We start from the raw sequence: 11,041 nt of genomic DNA, 5'->3' as shown, positions 1-11,041 counted from the left end.
AGAGATAAAAAGGACAGAAATGAAAAATAAATGTAGTTTAAAAATCTGTGATATGCAACATTAATCATGTTTTAACATTTTTTAAAATGCACTTTTTATGTACACTTATAAACGCCATATTTCGGCCAGTTAAAAGAACTGCAATGTTTATTTATCAGTCATAGTAAGCGAACCCATGATTTTAGCGTTCTAAATCCGAAGACTTACCGCTCTCTCTCAGGGGGACACAACAGAACGTAACAGATTAACAGTAATCCTTCGGTTAGAAAATAGATACAAACCTTCAACTGTAACAGAAAAGTAAAGACAGTATGGTTGTGAAAAACCACCCAGTGATTAAAATAAAACTTTTCTTATTTATTTTATACTAGGTATTCAAATCTTCCACGTGAGTGACATTTAACGTTTTATTATTATTAAAATATTGTGAAATAGTTTCTATTAACAAGAGGGGAAAGAACTTAACACTATTGAACGTCGGTTGACGAACAACCGATTGTTTAAAAACAAACTAACAAACATGTTTAAAACTAACACGTATATTTCCTATCGCCGTGATCGTCTAGTGGTTAGGACATTGCGTTGTGGCCGCAATAACCCAGGTTCGAATCCTGGTCACGGCAAGGTGTTATTTTGCAGTTAAAAGAAATTCATTTTACATTTACTGAAATATCAAGAAACTACATATGTGTGTATGTACATTTTAATAATTAAGTTTATTATAACGTTTAATAATTAGTTCAAGTATATCGTGCCGTAATGAAAATTTCATCTATACTTTGTTACCTCAACCACACTAGTATAGAATTACTATTTATTTCATTATGTTATCAAACGGAAGAAGAGGTCATTCTAAGTTTGTATGCCTAATGAAAAATTAAGGAATTAGCAACTTAAATCAGACTGATAATAATATAGAATTTTAATGCATTGTTAATCTTTATGTAAGTTAAGCACTCTTTGCTGGCTTACTGACACTAAATATATTATCATAAGTCTGTCTTGATTCTCAGATTTATAAGTTGTGCATATATATATATATATTGCGATATTTTGGATGATATATATAATTATCACTTAGTAACAATTTGTCTAATTTGATTACTGCGTGTTTATACGCATAAAATTAGGTTACTATATACCCTATAGACTATTTGGAATAAACTACTGAGTGCTCAAATAATGCTTGCCCTATCTATCAACTTATAAAAAAATTAAACTCACAAATATAGTACAACGGTAACAGCGACAATTAAAATATTTCTTGCAGCGCCACCTATTGATACTTTTTAGCGTTGTCAGCCAGTAGACTAACCGATTTACGTATGTTGTGTGTTAATGTTATTCAATGAAAAAATGATTTTTCTTTTCGATCTGAAACAGTTTTCACACTGTCTGTATAACGAGAGATAATAAAGTTGTCATGCTGTATTTTAATCCTGTTATGCTAGCGTTGATTTTTGATAATACCAGAACTTCAATCAACAAAATGTATAAGATGAAAGAAAAAATAGTTAATGTTTAAAATTCCGCCTTTAGTTTGAAATAAATTCATTGAAGAAAGCCATTTTCAATTACATTTATCTATTTATTGTGATGATAAATATTAACTGGTTGACTTATATTCACCTGAAACTAATTATATTTTTTTTATTCAGAATTTGCCAGTTGTGTACATCCCAAACACTTTTGTGATATTATAGACGTACTAGTCCTATTGAATGATTTTTTTTTCAGTAAAGTATACACATAGCATCAAAAATGAGTTCTTGTGTTTATTCTTATAAAACCCCTCAATGGCTCAGCGGTAAGTCCGCAAGCTGACGTCTCTAAAGTTCAGCTTTCGATACCTGTGGTGGGCAGAGCACAGATAGCCCATTGTGTAGCTTTGTGCTTAACGACAATCAAACCAAATCCTATAAAAACATTTATTTTATATAGCCCGTTTACATAATTATGATTTTTTTAGACGAGGCAGGTTTTTCTATTTTTGTAATACATCTCATAACTACTTTATAAATAATGATTGGACACGTAAAACAGACTCACATCACGTTAATACTTTATCAATCCTAAACTAAAAAATCCTCTTCAGACCATCTGATAAAAACCGTGTACTGTTTTACGGTTTTATACACCCATTGTTTGTTTCATACCATTGTACATGTCTACGCTGTACACGATAACCTTAAATCTATATCTTATCAACAATGGTTAACAAAATGGTTAGTCTCTAATTTTGTTAAATTCGTATTTGTGCTTTTTGTCTTCAGGTAGAATTTGTTGTTTATTGTGTTATTTTTTAAAATGAAAATCAGAGGTTTAAATATAGAATCAATCTAATATTTGAAGGTCAAGAACGTGGAGTAAAATATAATATTTCTAATGTTATTTTTAACGAGAATTATAATTATTACAATCAAAGTTACGAAGCCATAATACTAAACATGAGCATTAATGAAACATTTCAGAAGTTAATAGTCACTTATTTATTGTTCCTTTTTTGTATATACTGTAAAACATTCTACTTAATTTATTACACGTGGTTAATTATTCATTAATGAAACATTTCAGAAGTTAATAGTCACTTATTTATTGTTCCTTTTTTGTATATACTGTAAAACATTCTAGTTAATTTGTTACATATAGTTAATTATTCATTAATGAAATGTTTGTTGTCAGTGTTTCTTGATTTTGAAGCTCCCCCTATAAGTTTACAGACTTACAACGCTAAAATCCGGGGGTCGATTACCTGTTGTGGGCAGAGAACATACACCTCAAAGTATAGTAGCTAAAAGTAAGTAGCTAAAATTGTTAAATTGAAAAAAATGCTTTAATGTTTACATAAACCTTTGTTTATGAACATGCTTTACGTAACCCCTTCCTTTTTTTTTAAATATTGAATGAATGCTAGTTTTTATTTTAGTTTCCATGATTGTCAGAACATTTTGGATATGACAGAAATGTATCTTCGTCACCACACTGCGAAGTATTTCAATCTTTAAAATACGAATATTTAATTGTTTAATAACACTGGACAGCAAAAATTTGGTACTATTGTGGGTGTAAAATTGGTGACCAGGGAAAACATTGGGCTCCACATGTGTGTTGTACAGTTTACACATCTGACTTGACACTGGCTGAATAAAAAGAGAGCAAGTATGTCATTTGTAATTCACATGATATGGCGTGAGCCCAAATATATTCTAACTGACTGTTATTTTTGCATGACCAGTGTTTCTGATATTCAGGCAAAACTAAGCAATACATTAACTATCCAGATATTACATTTGCAATGAAACTAGTACCTCATGGGGATGATCTTCCAGTGCCACATCCACAAAAGTATTGAGAAACAGAAGAGTTATCCTGCGAAGAAGACAACGAATCAGCTTCATCCTCTTCATCTAGTAATTCTATTCCTGTGGCACCTCAACATAAACTGTCTCATCTGAGCATAATAAGAGCTAAATGATGTAATTCGTGACTTGTCTCTATGAAAGCAGCATGGAGAACTTCTTAGCTCTCGTTTACAGCAATGGAATTTATTAGCTCCAGGAACAAGAGTTTCAATTTACCCGAAGTTGCCATCAAAGTTTTGCTTCTCACTACGGCATGCAAGATACTTTGTGTTTCTGTACAAATGTTGATGCACTAATGGAAGAATTAGGTACTGAACACCATTCTCAAGAATGGAGACTTTTTACCAACTTATCTAAAGTTAGTCTGATTTTTGTTTGTTTGTTTGTAATTAAGCACAAAGCTACACAATGGGCTATCTGTGCTCTGGCCATCACGGGTATCGAAACCCGGATTCTAGCGTTGTAAGTCCGCAGATATACCGCTGTGCCACTGGGGGGGCTAGTCTGAAAGCTGCATTTTTGCACAATGGGAACACTAAGCCATCGATTCATGTTGCTCATGCTGTGAACATGAAAGAAATTTATTAAAGCATGGCAATTATACATTCTTATGTGCAATTTGGAATGAATAAATAAAGTTATTAAAAAATATTTATTTTCCCGATAGATAAGAATATTTTCTATAAACATATCTTATCTCGAAAACTAGAAATGATCAGTAATTTTCAACATGATTTTAGAATAAGTATTTCCAAATTACTCAGTAACAGTTGCCTTTTTTCTAGTAGAAGAGAAAAAAAAATGTTGTTGCCCAGTGTAAATTACGTACGTCACGAGTTTCAAAAAACGTCTACAAACGCCTAATAAAAGTTATTATTTAAAGATGGACAATGAGATGGACTTGTTTGCTTGCTTTCGGATATTCACGCAAAGTTATTCAAGAATTATCTGCTCTAGCCGTACTGAATTTTGAAATGATAGACTAGAGCAGTGTTTCTCAGCCGGATTTGTGTGCGGGGTTTCGTCGTCGCAACCACCATTATCTCTATAAGGATGAAAAAAGATGGCAATTTTATTTATTTAAATAAAATGTTGACTCAGCGACCCACCGTTTAAGAAACACTGGACTATAAGGAAGGTAGTTAGTCAACAGGACCCTATCAACTATTGGGTTATTCTTTTCTGACCGAATAGTGGGATTTCAACATCACCCTTACAACGCACCCAAAAGTACAGAGCGCGATTTTAAAATATTTTTTGGTAACGGGAAAAACCAAGAACCCGACGAATTGATGTAGAAATTCGTTAACTGCTCTATACACCATGTAATAAATCTGTTTTATATTTTGTGTTTTCATGGAGAACGCAAATTTCCGACATAACATATATTATGAATATTACACATCATTTTCTGCTTTTAATGATTCGGTATTGAAAGGAGTATTGTTCAATATATGTCTCTTATGATCATTCAAAAAGTGTTTTGTTCAGAAAATATCATTATTAATTTTACCTTCAAGGAAAAGTGATACCCTTTTATGAAGTTTTTAAGTATGGTGCAAGAGGTGTAATCTATACATTCATTAAAAGAATTAAGAAAACTTGAAAAAACAAATTCCACTATAATATGTGCATAGGGAGTGTTCATGTTGTAAAGAACAATTAAGATCATGCTTTTAAAGGGGACCGATATGGCCAGGTAGTTAGGGCGCTCGACTCGCAATCTGAGGGTCGCGGGTTCGAATCCCCGTCCTACCAAACATGCTCTCCCTTTCAGCCGTGGGGGGCGTTATAATGTGACGGTCAATCCAACTATTTGTTGGTAAAAGAGTAGCCCCAAGGGTTGGCGATGGGTTGTGATGACTAGCTGCCTTCCCTCTAGTCTTACACTGCTAAATTAGGGACGGCTAGAGCAGATAGCCCTCGTGTAGCTTTGCGCGAAATTCAAAACAAACACTTTAATTAACAACACTTTTTTGTAATAATCGCAGCTAGACACTTATAGGATTTCCAAAATAGAACATTTCATTTGTGAAAGAGATGTACGTTTAAGACAAGACATTATTACGTGCTATTTCTAATCTGAATATTACTACAAGGGTGGATTAAAAACTTAACTATCGACCTATTTTCAGACGTAACCCGACCTGAACTCAGCTTGTGTCCTTGTAACCTCGTGATTTGTAGAACTCCACCTAGTGTCCCACTATGAAGGCTTGCTTCTTGTTCATCGTTTCGACTTTTAACAGTAACAATGCCATCTTGTTTTTATGTGTGTAACGAAGTAGTCTAAGTTATTGTATACTAGCGGAAACTCGAAAAAACATTTGCGGTCAAATTGGTATCTTTATCGTAACTTTACTTCTTTAAACACAGAATTTCTAGACTAATTCAAAACAATTCTAATCGCAAATACCGAAATTTATAAGTCCACTTGTTTTAGGCGTAACATTAGTTAAGCCTATATTAAGTACTGCCTATATTCAATAAAGAGATAAATTAACATTGTAACTTGTGTACTTTTTTTGCTATAGTTAGGTTAGGGCTTTTACCGTTCTTAATACTATCAGTAAATAAACTTATAATGATATTCTATGACCTAACGTTAGATCTTTTTAAAAACTTTGATAACCTTTTTATATGTTGTACAAAATGTTTACTAAAGTACATTTACATCCGTTGAAATGAAGTGAGTGCGCATTTAGAAAGTAAGATGCGCGCGCATTTTCAGAATAGACATAAACTGAGTATTATTATAACAGTCCTTTGAGAAACACAACATATTTTGAAGTCACAGTTTATCGACATGTCTGAAGTAACTTACATTTCATGGAAGAAGTGTATTTCACGTGAAGCAATATAAAATATATAATTATATATTCGGTTGCTGTAATATATTAGTCAATGGAAGGCGAATCAGAAATGAACTCGGTTTATTTGTTTAGAATGGAGTAAAAACAGCGAGTAATGAACGTACACTATTGGAAAAACAACAACTTAGCAATCGAGCAGTAAACGAAAACTAAGGTCACTTAGTGAGGTTTTTAAACTTAGAACCAAGTTGCGGAAAAAACAAGCAGAAAACATTATTTTGCCACAGGGCTTAGTTTCTAAATTTACAGGCAGGGGAACGGTAGGTGTTCTGGGGAGTATCCTCACTATAGGGAAGGTTCGAGAGGTTGGGGAGGCCATTCTTAAAAATTGTTGAAACTGGTTTTTTATACCAAAATGAAGGGCGAAACAAGTTAGAACAAAAGCCAATAAATAGCGAAATAATTGCGGGAAGACGTGGAATCTTGGGTAGATGCACAGCTGGCGAACATCTGCTCTAAATCCACCAAGCTGGCAAGTAAAAATAGCAACAACAACCTAGAAAATCAGGTCAAGCTAGGTCATTATCACTTTCAAGTTCATTTATAAAATTGAAAGTATAAAATAAAGCTTAGTTTCAAGATTTTTAAAAGCTGTAACACTCGTTTTGGTCTCTGTGAAGACTAGAGGGAAGGCAGTTAATCATCTCCACCTACCTCCATCTCTTGGGCTACTCTTTTACTAACGAATAGTGGGATTTACTGATACATTATAACGCCCCCACGGCTGAAAGGGCGAGCATGTTTGGTGGGAGGGGATTTGAACCCGTGACCCTCAGATTGAGAGTCGAGTGCTGTAACCACCTTGCTATGCTCCGTGGAGGAACCAGACCTACGTTCCGGCTTAAATAAAGTCCCGTTCTGAGGCGCAAACAAGAGCTTTCGATTGTTTTTTTTTTCTGAATGAAGAAAATAGTTTTGATTACTTTTTTTGTGTATCCACAATAAAGAAAAGAAAAAAAGGATTTATTAAACGAATTCTACTATATACGGTTAATTTAATAATTTCTATTATTAAACTGAAACTGTTGCAGAAATGAGCGTAAACCTGTGTTCAGTGGTGGGGGCAGCATATCGATAATTAACAATACAATTAATAATAATAATAATGTCCCCTGATGGGGACTTACTCCGATAAAATCCGGGGTTCGATCTCCCGCGGTAGACAGAGCGTATATAGTTCATTGTGTGGTTTTTGTTCTCAAATAAACAAACAAACAGTAATAATAACTACACAGTTAAACTTTGTTTGAACAAAGTAGGTTTTACGTGAATTCTATGCTATCCTGAGATGTTGTTCATACTGGTAATAACAAGGTAACGAGCGTTATAAACTGTTATAAATTGATGTATGATGTTGGACATGTTCTTAAATTTTAACGACAACTATTGTTTTATATGTATGAGGTGACACCTAACGGTTGATACCACGTATTCTATGCTGTAACATCGAAGTAAATAACCAATGAAGGATTATCTTTCGGAATAGTGTTTTTAAATTTAAATAGGTGTTTAAAAATACGTCTAATTGAGTTAATTACATTGATTTTAAATATTATTACACGTTTTATAATGTACGAAAACACCAGTGTAAGTAATTGTTTTTGGAATATTAGTTTGCAGTATACGACAGGCGAGAGATCTGTTAAGTTCATCTCATATATCTTCGCGTATACTGCTGAATTAGGGATGCCTGGTGCAGATAGCCGTCGAGTAGCTTTGCGCGAAATTGAAAACAAACCAAACAAACTTATTCATAAAAATAGAAATATATTGTTTTCTTGAGTGATTGACTAAGTGATAATTTAATGTATTCATAAAACGACAAAGTCTAGACAGATATTGCATGTGACCCTCAATCTTTTGATCTGCTTCTCATTTCGCTGCTAAATCAGAATAAAAACAAAACTTAGAAAATTGGAAGAAAACAATAAATTAGACAAAAACTGCAAGTAAGCAAAAATAAACAGATTTCTCTTTGTGATATGAACATTTAAAATTTTTCAATTTGAATATTTTTCGGCAACAAATTAATGAGCGAATAATTTCAAAAAACAGAATTCTAACGAACAATTTAACCGCGATATATGAATATAATATAGATGAAATAAGACTATTAACATTAATCAAAAGAGCCAGAATATTGAACTTGAACAACACATCGCTCTGAGACTGTTAGTAGTTTTTTTATGTTTTCAAAGTTTCCTGTAAACATTTGTTTGTTGTTTTTATACAATGAACAGTTTATATTATTTACATGCAATAGTCGTGTCTTGTGTACAAACGAGGCTACTGCGTTTCCTTTATTTTGAAAATATTAATAAACGTTTTCAAAACATATATACACACACACATTATTTTAACATTCAGTTGGATTAGTATATAATTTTTAAGGCCTCAAAAAAAGAAAGAAAAAAGGCAACATGTTATCAACCTCCTCCTTTTCTTAGATAAAAATCACCTGTGTTTCTGTTTACAAGAGTACGAGGTTATCACAGACCCCACGGCACTTTGCTATCGCTTCCTTATGAAGGAGCGTTGACCGATTGGTCCTGTGCTCTCATAAGTATTCGAGGAAGAAGGTGATCCTTCAAGGTTGACTGAGGCCACTATAAAAAGTACGAACCCACATAACTTCCGGATTGTAGTTGAGCTAGTTGTTCTCTTGGGACTAGCACAAGTGCAGCGAAACAAGAAACTTGGTTAGCATAAACTCAGTTGTCGTTAAGACGCAAAGAAGACTATCTATCTGTCTTTGGTGTGGTTCAGGAAGGTGAGGCTTTTCGAATATAGGATATTAGTATTCTTTGTTCATTTACCACTCTTTGTTAATCCCGTTAAGTTTTAGAATCCTACTTAGAATCTTAAGCAAACAAAACACGCAGCATGGATGTGTTACATTTCACATTAATTGTTTGATTTAAATACTTAGTTTCAGTTCAATTGACAGCTTTTAAAGTCTTGGTTTTGAAAATTAATTATTTTTTCATGATTATTGTGATCTAATTTTAACATTACAATTCCAATCCTACGAAAAACTATGACTGCATTAAAATGGTGGGAACAGTGCATAAAGATGCTTGTTATACAGATTTTATTTACGAAGGAATGCAAACGAGAGTTTAATATTTAAACTTACTAGACAATTAAAATTAAAATCCTGGGTGCTTGGATTCCTAAATGCAACATTAATTAGGGTTCCATAAATATGATAACGTTGTGACTGTGGTATTTTCCATGTGGAATTAACATTTGTAATATAAGTGCTTCTTTTATGAGAAAAAGTAGAAAAATATGATTTTAGATAGCATTGCTACCTGTCAAAGCGGGCATTTTGTTTAATGACTACCTGTTTATATCGAGCATTTCTAACAAAACTAGTTTTGAACACTTCATTTTTTTTTGGGGGGGGGATCTCTGAGGTTCTACCAATCTTATTGCAGCAAGCGGTGTTTATCAGTCTTCATAGATAATACATACGTAAAGTTCTTTAAAATATCGGGACTTAATGACATTTGTTTTGGCTTTTGAATTACATTTAATTGAGAAAAACCCGTTTTTTTAAAGTACTATTGCAAAAGCTAGATGGGTAATATTCAAAAACCAAACATTTATTTTAGAAATATAATATATATATATATATACACATTGTAAGACATTAATTATGGATCACACAATTCACACGATTAAGACTTAGTAAAACTGTTTGCTGCTAAGCTCAAAAATTGGCTATCTGTGCTATGCCTAACGTAGTATCGAAACCAGATTTTCATCGTTATAAGCCCTCAGCTTTATCGCTAAGCCAACGCGGGCGTTTAGTAAAAGGTTTGCTTGTTTGTTTGTAGTTAAGCACAAAGCTACACGAAGGGCTATCTGTGCTCTGCCCACCACGGATATCGAAACCCGGTTCCTAGCGTTGTAAGTCCGCAGACATACCGCTGTGCCACTGGGGGGCTAGTAAAAGGTATATAAAGTGTAAGAACTAAAAATTTTGAAACATCTTGGCATATACATCATATATATATAATTTATTATTATTATGGGGAATACTATTAAATATAATAACCATCTAAGCTTATAGGTGGTACATAATCGAATAGTAGATGAACTAAGTAGTATATTTGAACGATATTCGATCATTGCAGTCTCTAAAGATGTATTTGTGTGTGTGTTGTTTAAAGTAACAAACATACCCCAAAGCAAATTCATTTGCTGGCTTTAAAGAAGGTTAGATCGTGAATTATTTTGAATCCGAAGCATGATCAAAATCACTTTAAATTTAGGGAATTACTTAGTATGATAATTAGATTTAATAAAATGAGGTGTGTGTGTGTGTATCTTGCGTTAGGCTTGAGTCCCTTAGATGGGACAGCTTACGGAATAACAACTCTAAAATCGGGGGTTAGTTTCCCCGCGGTGGACACAGCAGATAGCACAACGTCGCGTTGCCCTGGAGCAAACCAACAAGTTACACTTGATACGAGTCTCATCGTTATATTTTGTAGTTTGCAGAAGCAAAATTGCTAACTTACAACATGGAAACATTCTTGCAGATAGAATTCCAAGGAACGAAATTAACGACGAGTCTGTTGATTTCGAAATCTCCATGGAAGTCTGCGTTTCAGAGAGTTTGTTTCACCACTTCTTAAAACATGTTTAAAATGCTTCATGAGTGTGCAAGCTCTTCTTCAAACACAAATATTATGCACTTGTTTACTTTGTCTGATATTACATGATATCAGTTTCCGAAAATATAGTCTTGTGTAATTCATTGTGACCATTAATAAAATATCCTCCTGGCGATCAAAA

The 11,041-nt window shown here is 33.4% G+C and overlaps 1 non-coding gene across 1 annotated transcript; it reads left to right on the top strand.

Annotated features, from left to right (window-relative positions):
* Positions 1 to 551: 551 nt before the first annotated feature.
* Trnah-gug lies at positions 552 to 623 on the top strand. Its single transcript has one exon. It is a non-coding gene; the product is annotated as a tRNA-His (tRNA).
* Positions 624 to 11,041: the final 10,418 nt, after the last annotated feature.

Source organism: Limulus polyphemus, unplaced genomic scaffold (assembly GCF_000517525.1).
Source record: "Limulus polyphemus unplaced genomic scaffold, Limulus_polyphemus-2.1.2 Scaffold152, whole genome shotgun sequence".
Lineage (NCBI taxonomy): Eukaryota > Metazoa > Arthropoda > Merostomata > Xiphosura > Limulidae > Limulus > Limulus polyphemus.
This window is presented reverse-complemented; position numbering and strand designations above follow the sequence as displayed.